At 41.9% G+C, this 16,087-nt stretch overlaps 1 protein-coding gene across 8 annotated transcripts in view; it reads left to right on the top strand.

Moving 5' to 3' along the window:
- Positions 1-9,317: 9,317 nt before the first annotated feature.
- The window catches only part of FUT8 (fucosyltransferase 8), a 131,594-nt gene continuing 124,824 nt past the window's right edge, over positions 9,318-16,087 (top strand). For 4 of the 8 annotated variants that reach the window (XM_046941668.1, XM_040700910.2, XM_046941666.1 and 1 more), the window contains exon 1: positions 9,358-9,399. The gene's annotated coding sequence lies outside the window, so the exon portion shown is untranslated. Of the gene's footprint in view, positions 9,400-9,962; positions 10,009-16,087 lie in introns of all 8 variants that reach the window. The other 4 variants (XM_046941667.1, NM_001398159.1, NM_001398152.1 and 1 more) reach the window with 4 other exon arrangements.

Raw genomic sequence — 16,087 nt, 5'->3', positions numbered from 1 at the left:
TTCCCTTAACTTTTTGAGGTTTCACAAATCTGTCTGCTCTTCCTTTAGCAATAATTACAGACTGTGGCAAATCAGCCCACCTTCCTCGAGGAGACTGCAAAGGCCGTATTTACAGTCAAATGTAAGAGAAAAAGGACTGAGAAATTCTTGTTACATTTTCACACCTCAGTGCTCTAACAGCTCACCTCTTCTAAATTGAAATCTACCATCAGAATTGGTATTAATTAGTTGTGTATCAGCTCCTGGCAGAGGCCAGAAGCTAAACAGACCTTGGAGACCAAATTTTTTCATACTCTTGCAGGAGGTCTCTGTAGATCAGGGTAAAGTTGCATTCAGCAAAGGTTGAAGAAGACTGGATGTGGGGAGAGCCCTTGCCATCCTGATGGACAGAGGGGGAGAGCAGGGTAGGCAGGTGAAGCCATGTGCACCAAGCTGAGACCCAACCTGGCTTCCCTGAGAGCACCTGAAGGAGCAGCCAGAATAACTGTAGGGATGTGGGAAGTATTTGCTTAAAGGTTCCCTGTGCTGTGTCTTGCCTCTGAACTCAGAAGACATTAGACATCTTTCTCAAACCCCAAGCAGCAGAAAGGATCCAAAAGACATTAGTACCCTTTCTTACAAGAGTCTTACATGCTGTTTTGATGCTGAGATACAAACCACATGGTTGCTTCTCTACCCTTGGCAGAGAGCAAGTCCTCCCTCACTTGCAGGAATATGTAGAGGGGCAGCAGCTCAAAAATTCTCCTCTCTACTTCAGAGGCAGGCAAAGCCTGACCTCCTTCTCACCTGGAGGGGCATCTTGGAGATGCCTTTGCCCTTTCTGTCCTTTCAAAACTCCTGAGACACTTTCCTCATTATCCGTGGTGGATAACCAGAGGAGAGCAGCAGAACATGAACATGGTCTGCAGAAGATACTGTTCGGCAAATTGCCTTCATAGCTACACAAGGGCAGCAAAGTGCACCAAAGAGCTGACGTGTTTATCAGGACAAGAGAGTGTCACAGGGCATCTGAGAGATTTCAGGTCAGTAAAGGGAGTTTTTGTGTCTGTGCACTTCATGTATTCAAGGCTATTCAGACTAAATATGGCTCACAAGCAGTTTCACATCTCTGATACAGGGAAGCATGCTATGACACATCTTGCCTTGTACATACACTGTATATACCTGGAAAAAAACCTAACACAACAACAAACTCGAGAGCTTTTGAGCTGCAGCCAGTTTCAATCTATATAGGATAGTCTTGAAATCACTGGTATTTATGTTTAGAAATTTAACAGGAATGCTAAGTAATATATCTGGACCTGCGACTCAGCTTTTGTCTAGTCTGGATCCACAGCCTCTCAATGTATTCTAAATCTGTGTTTTCCTATTAAATTTATTTATGTGAGTGTAGGGAAGATCAAGCAGACAGTGCTTGAAAGCTTTGCATGTTGTGTGGCCAGACTGTCTTCTCTCCACCTCTGGAACTGTCCAATTTGTTTGCCAGGATTTCTTCTCCTGCGCGCTGCTCTCTATTCTCCCCATCAAACAGCTCATGCAAGCTGATGGTGCAGGTTTACTTTCACTCATGCTTTATTTCCAGTTCCAAGCCTTAAGTGATTTCATGCAAAACCTCTAGGTGCATAGTTGTACGCCAACAACCTCTGTTTGCATGCTGATACGGAGCTGTGCATTAGCACTTGGATCACTTTTGGGGTTCCGGTTAATGGAAGGAACCCTCTGTTCCTTTACAGCATTCACTTTCCACAACTTAGACTGATGAATGCCTATCATATGAAGTGACCTCTAGCAAGTTGATATTTATTTCCTGTAGGCTTAAGCCCTGATTACTCAGAAAGCCACTGCATTCTTTCCACCCTCACCAAACATTCCTCTCATGTCAGATGAGTACATTTATTTTCACTGAAGACGCAAGCTTCAGCTCTATGAAGATCTGGTTCATCAAACTCAGTTGTTTCTCCAATGGGCTCAATGTAACTGCACACACTACAATAGACGCTGTTCCCCTTCCTCTTCCTCAACCCTGTAGCAACTTACCAAAATAGTACAGACCAGCATTTTGATATACATTTTCCCTCTTCCTACCTCCCACTCACAAAGAAAAATGGGGCCATTTAATTTTTTAATGTACATATTTATGGACACATTTCCTCTCTTAATTAAGCTATTATTTTATTTCAAGGGGATGCCATCACCATAAAAATCAGCTAGCACTGAAAGAATGAAATGATTTGCTTTTCATCATTACTAGTATTTGGTTTTTCACTGATCTTGGGGTATGCCTTCTGAAAATAGACCAGTAAGTTCACTTCTCCTTAAGACTTCAGTTTTTTGTTCTTTTGAATTGAACAAAGACACTTGGAATAGGACTCAAACACAGCTGAAAAATACTGAAAATTATACTCACATTAACTTCTCAACGAAATTATAGAGTAAGAGCTAGTACCCAGAGACTGCTCTGTGTATTCTGGATTTTACAAAATCGAAGACTTGACATTCTACCAGAACACACAGTTTTAAATTATTGCCCAAAAGGTCCTACCAGCTGCTCCTTGCTATTTTGTTGTACTAGAGGAAAGAAAATAAAGTTGTAAAATGCATTTTAAAATTCTCTCTGACTTCTTGTAAGCATCTAGGTTGTGAGATTAAGTGTCTACCTGAGAAATTTCACTTCCCAACTTTACACTTCACTCAAAATAATATACGTCTCTATCCAGGTTGCTATTAATTGAGGTTGCTTCAGTCTGGATTGCAAATGCTAAACTTGAGACAGTAATATGGCTGCATAGGATGGACGTATCCAGCCAAGTAAATCAAAATGGCAACAATATCTGTGACTTCTGAGATTTGACAAACAGCTCATCAAATCTCTGTTTGTGTTGAAATACAGATCTGAACTTGAGAAAAAGACAAGCATCAGCTGGTGATGCAGATACAGGTTTGATCTAAAATTAACTATGTCAGAGATAGCCTGAGAGACTGTTCTCTCAGGTCCGCTGGCTGCTCTCTGCATGCTGTGAAGGAAAAGTAATAGAGAGTTGAAGGTAAGAGGAGGTGATTACATTTGAAATCTTTTTCTCCTGTTTAATTGGTTTAGCACAGCTTTTCACTTTTTTCTGTCTGCCCTGCAGCTGGCCTTGATGTCTTTGCAACTGAGCTGGTTCTCACCACAAGGACAGCACCACAGACCTCAGAAACTGTTCTGAATGTTGCTCTGATACTGGAATCTAAGGAGACAAAGTAACTTTTGAAGTTTCTGTGTGACTGAGCAGAAAGCAAACACCCTGGCACCCTGACAAGTTGGTTTGTGAAAATAAAAATAACAATCCCCTCATGAAAAATAATCCAGAAATGGATTTGTCTGTGCATTGGCAGTCTGTAATTTTAGCAAGAGTGACAGTCTCACATGGAATGTGCACCGGTGACAGAAGTGTTGAAACACTATTTTTTTCCTGGTGAGAACATATATGTCCCCTTCCACATAAGTCTACCATAAGCTTTGCTAATCTGATCCATCTTCTGAACTGTATTTTCATAAGCATGTTTAATAAATTAATTTCACATCCTTGCACAGAATGAAGGCTTCATAAGGCATATTAGGAGTGTTATTGACATTCAGAAGATAGATGGAAGAGTGGTTTATCATACTAGCAAACTGCATACACGAAGATTTGCCCATGTCAGGTGTACTCATAGCAGTAGCATCTTCCAGAAATTCACGTCTGAGTGTTCTTAAGAATAGTCAGTTGTCCATTCCCTGACATCTCTTTTGCTGTGAAAGGATCTCCACTTTGAAAAGGAATTATTAAAAACTGGTTCAAGAAAGGAAATCTGGAGTATATCTTCTAAGCCTGTGAGAATTCCAGTTGTTCTCAAGCTGAAGAAATTTTTCAGTTTATCACTAGCTAAAGTTATACATATAATGCTGTCCCCAAAGCTACAGGGACATGACTTCTCTGTGGAATATAAATAAGGGAGGAAATATGGATTTCTTCAGTAGGGTGATAAACAGATCAATACGACATGAAAGAGATATCGATGGGTATGAAATGTATGTAGTGAAGCATAATCCTTTAATAATTTCAAAATTAAGACATTTTCACACTGGAACTTACAGAGAGAGATTTTATTTAGCCTAAACTGAAATTTCACAATGATGGTCAGAAGACGACAGAGATTTACAGTGCAAACTGGTACCATGTCAGCACTTTGAGGAAAAAATTAAGGTGGGCATTTTACTAAAAGAAGAAAGAGTAATTATCTCAGCAGCACAGAGAAAGGGAGTAACTGCTGACATGTAAGCTAGCTATCCAGTAAAAGAAAGATGTAATCAAGTGAGAAGTGTATTTTATTCCACTTGGAAGGATCATTCAGATAAGATACAGGGCAATTCAGTATGATACACATAATTGCTTTCAAAGAGAATAAACAAAGAACTGATACATAGCAATGAATCCCTGCACAAATCATAGCAAAATCTGGAGAGGGGGGCTTTCTCTGAATATGACAGATAAATGTATTTACGGCTAATTGAATTATACTCTAAAGTCACGAGGCTGTCAAAACATTCGAAGAATGCTGATTTCTGACATCAAATCACAGCTTGCAAGGCAGGAAAGCCAGAGGGTTCTGGGGATGAATGGGGAGCATCGATATTCAGGCAGAGCTGCAGATATGCAGTGAGATCTTCCGATTCAAGCATAGCATTTCCTTGTCAAGGTATCCTCAGAGAAATGAGAAAGATGAAGAGAGTAACATCACTGGAATAAAACAATCCAAAATTCAGATTTACTACTGTGTAGACCTGCAAGATGAATATGAGTTTTGCTTTGCAAGAGACCTCCAAACGCTAGATGTACACACAAAAATGGAGGAAAAAGAAGAAAGAAATCTCCTCCTGGCAGATACACCAAACCTTTTAGTACATCACACTATTGAGATAAGCTTTTCCAAGCACTGCAGAATAAAGTCTGATTTACTGTGGATTTATTTATTTTGTACCCCTACCTGCCCCCCAGCAATAGCCCTAATTGCCCCTGAGCTCTGTGTTTGGTCCAGAACAAGCTGGCTCCAAGACATTTGCTGACAAACGGAATATGTAATGGTTCAGTTCCTCCTGCCTCTCCCTTGGGTTTCTCCTGCTGAGTACACGACATATAGATACATAATAATATTTGAGACATCCACCATACTTTTAAGTACCAATGATAACAGATCTGCTTCCTGCTTAAATAATAATTGATGGGAGATGGATTAATAGACAAACAAATAGCTTAGGGAAGGGGATGAAAACAACTCTGGCTCACCCTAAATATAATAATATTAGCCACTGCTCCTCCTGTTAATTAAGAATGCCAAGGATTATAAGGTACATGGAGAATAAGAATTGATTTTGCAGATTCCTGACTGGAGGATGAGAAACAATAGCCTATTTTGCAAATTCCTGAGATTCTTGGAACAGATTGTAGGAACAGCAGTGAAAATGCTTACTATATAACCGCATAAGTATATGGAAAGCTATAATAAGTGCCAATAGTTTGTGTTTGGCTTTTCACATTCTTGCCAAAGATCATTTTTCACTCCAAGGACATTACTGAAAAAAGCTGACTGTGAATGTTAAGACCCTACAGCTACTGCTTAGAGGAACAGGCATAGTATGAAAGAAAGAGTATAACATAATCTGTTGATGCCCTGACTGTTACTCCCACAGAAATTTAAGGAATTTTGTAGTGGGATGCATACATCATCATCCTATCACCCTTTCATAACATTGCTTGACTCACCAAGAACTTGTTCCAATGAGACTTTATGTTGCTTATCTTCCAGCTACACTAAGGACTGTTGCAACTTAGAAGAACTTTCAGGACATTAAATATCATGTTAATAAATTACCATTCTAGTGCCCACAGGCCATTATTCACTTTTTTTTTTTTTTGTCAGTTGACACAGTTTCTTAAAGAATGTTGAACTACAGAAGACTTTTCTGTTATTCCTGAATTACCTAAAAATAAAAAGATTTAAGACTTATCAGATGAACCTCCCGTTAAAATAAAGGAAGTTCATGACTGGTTAATATTATACAATGGAGTGCAATCTGTTATTTAAAATTTCAGCCACTATTAGTTTGTATTAATAAAGGTCTCTGAATCTTGACTTGATAAGAACCAATCCCAGGCAGATTTTGTAGAGATGATGTATGCACTTTTAGATGCCATGTTGTATATCACAGAGCTAAGCCTTTTATTTCAAGAGCTGGAATTTGACATTGCAATTGTACAGGTGTTAGTAAATCATTCCCTGTCATCTCCAGAGAGAAGTAAAGATGACAACCATAGTTGGGATAGGAAACAGTCTACCTTACATTATATACAATGAATGCAAACTGTGTTGAAAATCAATTAAGTGGTGCAGGGGATACTTCTCATTCCCTTCTTTTAAAAGGAATTATAAGTCCTTGGAAAAAAAAAAAGAAGAAAAAAAAAGAGAATAGAAAAACAAGATTTCAAACTGTATAATATCAGAAAATAGAGTAAGGTGCCCACATGCCCTGCAGAATGAAATACAAAATCAATTTGAAGCTTCCTAACCTTGCACAGAAAGAAGAAAGGTGAAGTGACATAGCTATGGGTGTCTGGAGGACAGAGTCCCCTGGGGAATGAAGGACACTGTTCTTCTCAGAGTCTGAAACTGTGATTCCTCACCCAGGGAAAACATCTACATAGCTTAAAAAGCAAAACCAAAATAAATCACAAATAGAGATCAAGAATTGCTATCATGTGTTTTTGTGCTGAAAAGTCTCCAGGCATGAACACTGAAACATTCTGTTGTAGCTCAGCCTGACACTGAAATACATATCTGGGATCTGATTTTGGAAGTTTAACTCATGCTTCTTTGGTGAAATAAAGAGCAGGCATCCTCTCCTGCAAAGCATCGTCACCTTTGTACTCCAATGACAAGTTCAGCACAAAATTCACACACAGATAAATCAGGAAAGCCAACCTATAGGGGAAAACAAAGAGGTGAGTCAGGGCACCTGTGGAAGCTCTCAGACCCTCAGGGCGTCGCACATGGTGGGATCAGGGTGACAGGCTGCCATTCTCAGAAGTGCATAGCAACTTCATAATGTGAGCCCCTGCTAAGAACCCACCTGAGACCAAGTAATGTCAAACTCTAAATGGCAGCACCTCACGGTGGACCTTTCATACTCCTGCCAGATCTCCAATTTCATTTAGGTTATGCTGCACTGTCACTGCATCAAGCTCTGAACAACACAACAAGTTCCACTCACCTCCCCTCACAGTTCCGGTTGGAATGGGTTTCCTCCCCCTGACTGGCAACTGTGCTGGGTAGTAGGGTCCTCAAGGCAGAGCTGCAGCAAGGCAAGCTCCACGTGGGAAGGGTAAGACTACTGCCTTGATGAGACTCCTGCCCTCACCTCTTCTGAAACCACTCATTTTCTTCACAAAATCCTCAGTCTCTTCCAGAAAAGATGTGCAGAGAAAGTATGGACAGACTTAATTGCAGCTGCAGATGAAGTTTCACTGTTGTTCTTCCCCTCCTTGTGCTGGTGTTGAAGTGGGTCTCTCTGAAAAACGCCTCAAATGAGATGCGACTGGCTACCCTTCGACCTACTGAGTGGCTTGAAGATTACTTCTGTGGACAGGATTTTCACTCTGCTGATACTGAGGATGTGCCTTTTCATTGCCTACCCTGCAACAAAGCGACTGAAATAATGCTGCTGCTCCTGCTGCCCTTGTAGCTGGCGAGTGACGTCTGACTGAAGCAGCTCCCCTCTCCTGGCTATTGAGCATGCTGGGCCAGAATTCAATGAGCTTGGCTGGTTCGGTGTGGTGGGCAACTTTCCCATCTATGAGTAAAATAGAAAGATATTTTGAGAGACACTACAGAGGTGTACTTTAATAATGCAAGCTAAGAAAGAAATTCTTTGAAGAATCAAGAGTGGGTAGGTATTTTGAAGTGGACTTGCTTAGGCTATTTCAAATCTGCTGATCAAACCAGGCACAGCAAGAGAGTAGTTCCAAATAAAATGAGATTAGAAGTAGTTGCTGTTTCTTAGTAAATGAGTTTCTACAAAAAAAGCAATTATCATCTGTTTGCCGCTGCTTTCCTACAGAGAGGAAAACATGGCAGTGTTATGGTACAAAGCAAAAAACAAAAACAAAAAAAAACATTTCTAGATGTAGTTGAGGGGTTGATCGCAAGCTTTGCGCAGCTGATTGGGATAGGCAAAGAAAAACATGTTCAGCACTGTATTGGCAAAGGACATGCAATTAATGACTTACAATCCAAACTCAGCCTCCTCAGCACAATTTGCTTGGCTTGCCACCTCATGCTCATGTTTTCTTCTTGAGAACCCCTTGGGTAAGGGCACGTGGCCCATGTTATGGCATGGGGAGGTACTTCTGTACATTTGTCCTTGGGTTAAGCTCTCCTGTCAACCTGGCTGAAGACAGCTATTTAATTATTTTGGGGAATAGATGGAGCAATTGAAGATAATGGGACAAGCCGGTAGCTGAAATGGTCCGTTCTGTTAAAAAACATAAAAACTCGTGTGTCTCAGCACTTATGGATGTAATGCACCTCTGAAGAACAAACATAAGTAGGTCATAACAGCATGTGAGTCTTAGCTGATGGATGCTCACATCTCACAGATATAACAGTTTAGTCCAGCTTTAAAGGTATCTCAAAAAGTGCAAAGTCTGTGAGGCACTGTGAAAAGTGAATTGATTTCTTGCCTCTGTGGGGCAATGTAGACCTCTGGAGCTCCTCCTGTGCCTAGAAGACTGAGATCTCAGTTCCCATACTCCTGTGGTGGTGTGGGCGGAGGGGGCCTTCAGCTGTCTTTAGATACATGTAAATGCCACGCTGCCTCTTCTGTGGCCCTGCAGGAGCTGGAAGCACTGTACAATGCAATCTTCCCTCAGACTGCCCCATTCTGCCTCCCAGGCCAGGCTGGGGGAGCTGATGACGATATTGCTGGACAGACATTTGCTGCGTGGAGACTTTTTATACAGAAAGCCCTTTTGCCAGCCGCCACCACAGTCCTCTCAGAGGCAAGCTGCAGTTCCATCGGCAGTTCCAAAGCCGCCCATGTTTCCATCCCTTCCAAGTCTCAACACAAGCTCAATTCACTGTCTAACCTGCATTTGTGCTACGTTTTTGTGTTTTCGGACCTATCGTGGTGCCTCAGAGCAGCCCACGTCCCGAGGGCGATGGCGGACGCCCCAGTGCGCCCGAAGGCGGGCAGCATGGCGGCAGGGGGCAGCGGGGCACCGCGCCCGGGCCGTGTGGCGGGGAGGCGGCGCTGGAAGACCGCTACTGGCGGCCCGCCTCAGCGCGGCTGGAGGGCGTCATCTCGCAGCGGGAGCTTTCTTTAAGGTAAGCGCGGCAAACGGCTGGCTCGGTCTCATTTCCGAGTGTCTTTCACCCTTCCGACAGAAAGAACGCGGTGTGCAGATCTGACAGGTCACCAAGACTGACTGACATCGCATGGGAAGTGTCTGCCCATGGCGTAGTCTGTGAACAGCAGCAGTCGCGGCTGCTCCTGGCTGTCCTGCCCCTCTGCGCCGGCGCTGTGCTGGCCGGTGCTGACCCTGAGCTCTGGAGGCGTTAGAGTGTGGAGCAGACCAGAACATTAGCCAAGGAACTGTACAAATAAATAAATCTCAATCTATCTTTGTGCAAACCCACATCAAATTCATGTGCCTTGTCCTTTCCTCAAGGCAGCAGACAGCTCTGCCCACAGGCCCACGTGCTGTTTGTGCCAGTCTTGCCTCAGCTGCACCCATGTCTCTCCCACACAGCCTTTGTGCTGCAGTCCTCCCTGCCCCGCAGCTCCCGGTTCTGTAAGTTAGATGTGTGTGCACATCTTTATCTACCCATATCCATGTAGCAATCTCGTATGAATCTGATGGGATGTCCTTTTCTCTTGTTCCTTAAAGCTTTTACCGAAGGCCAAGGCCACGCTGCTGCCTTTGTTCCTTTGTGGTACGTGAATTTATCCCAGAAAGAGAATGTCGTGTGTACTCTGTATCTCTGGAAAAAGGGTTGCATTTATTTTCTGTAAGCTATCATGTATGCTTACAGTGACATGTGTATGGTAAGGCACAATAACAGATGCAAGGGAGTTGCACACAGTTCCTAAACTGGGAAGGACAACAAGCAGTTGCCTGCAGCTAAAAACAAAGATGTGTAGGTACCTGTCAGGGAGAGTCCTTAACAGATGTTTCAAAGCTGTATGTAACATTTTGGTAGTGCAGAGAACATGCTGGCAAGTGCTCCAGGAGGAATTTATGGAATAAGGAACTTGAGTGCAAGCGTCTGTGCAGTGCTTTGCCAGCGATGTGCTGCTGCTGCTGCTGGGAGATACAGCAGGGAGATACCAGGAGCTCCTCTGTAGTGCATCAGCGTTTTCTGTGTGCACATCAGGTATAGAAGTGGAGGAACTGCTGAGAACTCATTAGCCCTTTTTAATGTTGTGTGGAAGCAAAGTGATCTGGGGCTTCCTACTGAAAGGACATTTGGTTATAAAATTCTACCTGAATGCTTTCTCTCAGTGCTAAAAGCAGTACAAAAACTGAGGGAGATTACTAGTGACTAGGACTCCCTCTAACTACTTTTTTTTTCAGTTTGGTTACACTTTAAATACAGTTATTCTTGCTGTTTGACCTATATATGACCTTTATGACTTGAAAAAAATTTTGCTTTTCATTTGTTTAAGCATCTTAAAAAATGATGGGGAAAAAAAAAAAAAAGCCAGAAGTTGGCTAAGGAGGCTGAGGAACCAGTGAAATAGCTATAATGTGTCTGAGCTCACAATGAGAAGTTTGCCAGAGGCTGAGACAGCAGTCATCTTTAAGGGCACTCAGAAACCATCCAGTTTGTGTTAGAGAGAAGGTTATGGGCTTGACTTTTGCAGACCTATAATGAGGGTTTTTTTTTTTTTTTGTGAGGCTCCTTTGCCTCAAGATTTTGATAGCCTATTTTAATAACACAGATTGGTTCTGCTCCCTTTAATTTATCACTATCCCCTGCCATCATGCTTTACTACAGCTTTACAATGAGATCTGTGCACATGCAATCTTTGTTTTTATGTCAGCTTTCCATGGAAAATAATTTTGGAGTTGCAAAGCTAAGCATCTAGAATTGGAGAACGAAAGATTGAATCAACAAATCCTTCAAGAATGTGAATCTCCTTCTGCTGTCCCTGTTTACTCTTGAGATCTTTTGCTTTTAAATTATATGTGAAGTATGCTCTGGCTCCATGGGGAAAGATGTGCATCCCTGTGGAGCTGCACTGAGTCATTGTCAAAGAACACTGTGCACAGGTCTCCCAAAAACTTCACATCTATTTTTGTATGGGATGGAGCAATGAGAATCAACTGCAAAATGTAAATGTGAGAAAATACATCATGGAAGTCACATACTTCTTTTTGGGAAGTTCAAGAAAGCTTGCCTGAAAGTTCTGGGAGAGGTAAAATGCCGCCTCTGCAGTGGTTGCAAAGATGTTATGCAGCAACATGTGCTGTGTTTCTGGCACAGGGAGGTTTCTGTAGTGCTGGGACATGCTGCAGTGTGGTGTGTATTGCAGGAGTTGTGCTACACAGCAAGCCAAAGGCTCAGATTTGTACCAGTTTTTTTTTAATGCCTCTTGTGTTCAGGTGTGTTACTTCATGTTCCCTTGTGATTTAGGAATAGTTTCACTTAATGCTCTGTGTACGAAAAGGCAGAAAGGCAGGGGATGTAAAGCGTGTCTATCTAATGGCAGCTAGGCTGCTCAATTGGCATGTTGGGAAGGCTGGTTGCATTGCATGTGCCAAGGAGAATGGATGATCCTTCAAAGTTCTAACCAGCATCATTAAATGATTTGAGAGGACTTTATTCCCTGAAGCCTCAGGAAATGAATAGAGTGGAAACCTGTGATCCACCTGATCAGAGTCGTCAGGCATGTGCTTTTCTGCAAGAGTAGTCAGAAAATAATTTTGTCAGGAAACGTGTCCTTGTCCTTGAGTTTTCCACAGTCACTTAATGTATAAATACAACTCTTGCTAGCGCCAAGGTGGAAACAGGCTGGTCCCGTATTGCTGAGCTTCTCCACTCCTACCAACAGGTTCCCACAGTTTGAAAAGCTGCCTCGGGAGCAGGTGCTGATGCACACATCTCATTGTGGTGCAAAGCAGAAAGCAGTGTGCCAAAAGATATGTGGCTTGTCATACTGTTCTGAAAGCAGTAAAGGAAAAAAATATGCAGATTCTTGTGAGCGCATCTGTTTTCTTTCTGTGTTTTTCCCTGAACTAATCAGTGATTGTCTGGAAAGCTCTGTAGTTCAGTGATGTTACTATGACTGACCGAGTCGCTCCTTATGTCTACCTTTGGAGAATGTATAACTCTACACCTCACAGATAGTGCTTTCTTGACAGTATTTGAAAAGTTAGACTGATCTGAAATGTGGCAGATGGATGAAACTGTTTCAGTGGGGCATGGGGTTTGTCAATCCCAAAACTGCACCAGCCAGGATTTGGTAACAGATTCACCACCAGCACTGGTCCCAGAGGCAGACATTAGAAATCTCACATTTTGATACAAATGCATAACCTATATGATGCTACTACTTTACTATGTGGTGATTACAGGCACTGCCTCTGTCCCTCGGTCTTCCAGCTGTGCATTAGGGTTGATTGTACTTTATTGGCTTGTTGTGAACTTTAATTCATTCTTTGTGCATAGAACTTTGAGAGTCTCTTGAAATAATTGAAAAAAAAAATGCTAAGTGTTAGCAATGCTTTTGGGAATTGCTTTATCACACCGTTGCACTGCCAGTTTGGTTGTTAGCTGTGGTCTGTACCTAAAGTTTTGGAGATTGAGATATAATGCCCCTGTTAAATGGCAATGGAGAATGATGTGAAATCTGTATGCTTCCCTTGCTCAAGAAATTATTAAATGTCTGGAAATTATTGGGTTAGTTGACGAACAGCAATGTCAACTTGCCTTTATGCTGATGTGCCTTAAAACACTCATTTGCAGTACTCCTTCCTCTCTCTCTCTCTCTTTTTTTTTTTTTTTTCTGTAATCAACACTGTCTTTATTGTAGCTTCTACTGACTTGAAACATCAGCCCATTTACCTGCTTGTTTCTGACCTTGAGGTAAAGGGGAGCTGCTTTATCTGTGGAGTCAGGATGAGGCTGTGCAGTGGGTATGCTAGCTTGCCAGGAGGACTGTATGCTTGCCACATAAGACCTGTGGCTGTATAGGTTTCTTTTGAAGCCAGCACAGATCTGTGCTGACATGGAGAGAGATCATCCCTCATTGCTCTGTTTCTGGAAGTATTCCTCTATCTCCCTGGATAGGGCACCAGCATTTGTGTGGCCATATATAAACTAAATCATCTAACACCTTTTCCCTCTCCTCCCTTCTACCACCTTCTCTGCTCCCTTCTGTCTCATTTTCCCTTTCCCCTTCTTTTGCCTTGCCTTGCCTTTCCTTGTCCTTCTGCCAGGCCACTTACCTAATCTAGCTCACTGTGTGCCTGTGTGGGCAGTGATGCTGAAACAAGGGACATAGTGAGAATAAGTGCTTAGTGATGTGTAGATGGGCAGGACCATTCAATTCAGTGCTGGCACAATTTTCTGTTACGTTATGTTCAGGCAGAATAGTTACAGGAGTAATGCTGCCCATCCCTGATGTCTGCAGGAGAAGTGGAAAGCAGTAGGAAGTGCTTGTACTGGGGGACAGGAATCAGGAGCTTCTTTCTGTTAGAAACCTGAACATTGTGTACCATCTAGAAGAAAGAGTTTGATCTAGAAGAAAGAGTTTGAAAAGTTAGAATCTTCAGTGCCATCATTCAAAACCCATCTTCTCATCCCCTTTCAATGATTTAAGATTACTTACTAAATTTTCAGTACAGTGTGGATGAGGTGTGCGTATGATGGCAAAGGCGCAGTCAAGGATTGAGCAGAAATGAGGGGACCACTGCAACAATCATTTCGGAAAACTGTGAGTAATTACAGATCTTGACATTGAGATGCTGAAATATTTCATACCCTTATGGTGGAGTACCCAAGGGCATAGTGAAACTGAGAGAGTAATTAAGAGCGAAGCACGTAGAGGGTGTTTACATACTGGAATGATATGTATATATTGCTCAAAAGACTAGAGCTATTTCCAGAGTGGGAGAAACATAGAGGAGAAGCTAGACTTAATTAAGAAGAATCATAATTGGGCTGGCTGTATTTCCTGATGAGCTCTGTGGTGCCTAAGCAGCCTTTGAAGGAAAGCATTGTTCCTTATATATGAGACTTAAAAAGCTTCAGTGCTCTGGAGGGATCAATTGGAAATGTACAATGGAGAACAATCTTGCAGTGGCAGAAAGCCGAAATGCACCAGCAAATGACAGCTGTCTCACTCTGGAATTGCGACCCGCTCACACATTTTGAGAAAGTTTGGGAGAGTTTGTCAAATGATCCCTATCAGACTAGTGACTTCTGTAGCTAGTCAGCTTGTTCACCTAATCAAGGTAAAGGCATGCAGAAATTAATGTTTTAATTTTTCTCTGCTATAACACAGCAATGTGGGGTTGTTTTTTTTTTTGCCTCTGCTGCTCTTACTACAGAAACTGTAGTGACAGGAAGAACTTGAGGAACCAATCCTCAAAAACGTAAGTAGATCTTTAAAAAAGAAACATAGCTAACTTACTTCACTTCCTCCTGTTTCTCAGTCATAACATTTATCCTTTGTAACTTGAAACAAATACTTGAAATTCTACATAATGCTTAAACAACTAATTGACCTGACACTCTGGAATTCCCGCGTGCTTTGCTGAGCTATGCTTTTGAATAATTTACCAAAAGAATGGTAATAAACTATCAAATATTAATTAAGCTTTCTAAGGAACATACGTTGGAGGGCTTTATCTAAGTTGCAAGTGTGTTAATTTCTCAGACAACCAGTGTAACTCTGTCATCATGACCAACCATAGCTTGTGAGTTTGCCATCTTTCATCTCAGAGCAGCTTTTTGCCGATGCTGTGTTACAGCAGTCCAGTGCTGATGTTCCTGCCCCAGGTATCTACTGTGCTGGAGCCTGATATCTCTGAATAGAAAATATTGGCTGTAATCACACTGGTTTAAGAGCATAACAACAGCCAAAACTGTTCAGATTGTTAGTCCACATGGGTCAATATCCTGTCTTCAAGAGGGGCCACGAAGAAGTGAGGGCAAAAGACAGTGCCAGAGAGCCTGGGGGCAGATGGTGACTGGGCAACAGAAATGTCTCACAGTGATACCTTTCAAAAATTTTACCTCTTTTTACAGAAGTCTGTTTGGTGCAGTTGGAAACTGCACATCTCTTCATGTGTTACCCATTATGGAAAAACTTGCTTTAGTTGTGATCCCAAATGATACCGATCATTTAAAACCTGCACAAATGGTACTTTACCGGAATACTTTCCTGTCATCCTTAAATACATGAGTGGCTTCTATTTTGCAGAGCAGATTGGTGTCATGTTATCTGGTTTGAAGAAGAGACTGGATGCTAAGAGCGTTGGTGAATACTGACTATTCAAAATAGAAACAACAACGACAAAAGAATTACTTTTGCCCAAAAAGTATTGAGTTAGATCCTCTCTACTGATTTACTTTTTGTGTGATTTCCTAAGAAAGAGCTGCTGTGATAGAAATGCTTATGTGTTACACTTGAGTTAGAAGTTAATGCTATCAAAGGAATTCTGATCATCCCTTTGTCTTTGCCTTATCTTGAAATTTTGAGAAGGGCACCTTTTTTTTTTTTTTTTTTCTCTTTCTCAGCAAGATAACTGCTCTTATGGGAATCAGGTATCACAACCTCAAAAATCACTACTCTGGTTAGGTGGATGAAACAAGAATCATCAGTGGGCATCTCCTAGAACTCTTAAAACTGAATTATACTGAAGAGTGTTGAAAATACTTCTGATTTTATTTAGTTGGTTTATTCTCCATGTCCTTTATGTATGCTCACTTTCAGCCGCCTTCTGAGACAGTCAAATGTACTCCCTGTGTGCTCTTCCGTGCCCATTCTTTCTGACTCCACAGG

This window comes from Gallus gallus, chromosome 5 (genome assembly GCF_016699485.2).
Source record: "Gallus gallus isolate bGalGal1 chromosome 5, bGalGal1.mat.broiler.GRCg7b, whole genome shotgun sequence".
Lineage (NCBI taxonomy): Eukaryota > Metazoa > Chordata > Aves > Galliformes > Phasianidae > Gallus > Gallus gallus.
The sequence above is the reverse complement of the archived record's forward strand: the minus strand, read 5'-3'. Positions and strand labels throughout refer to the sequence as shown.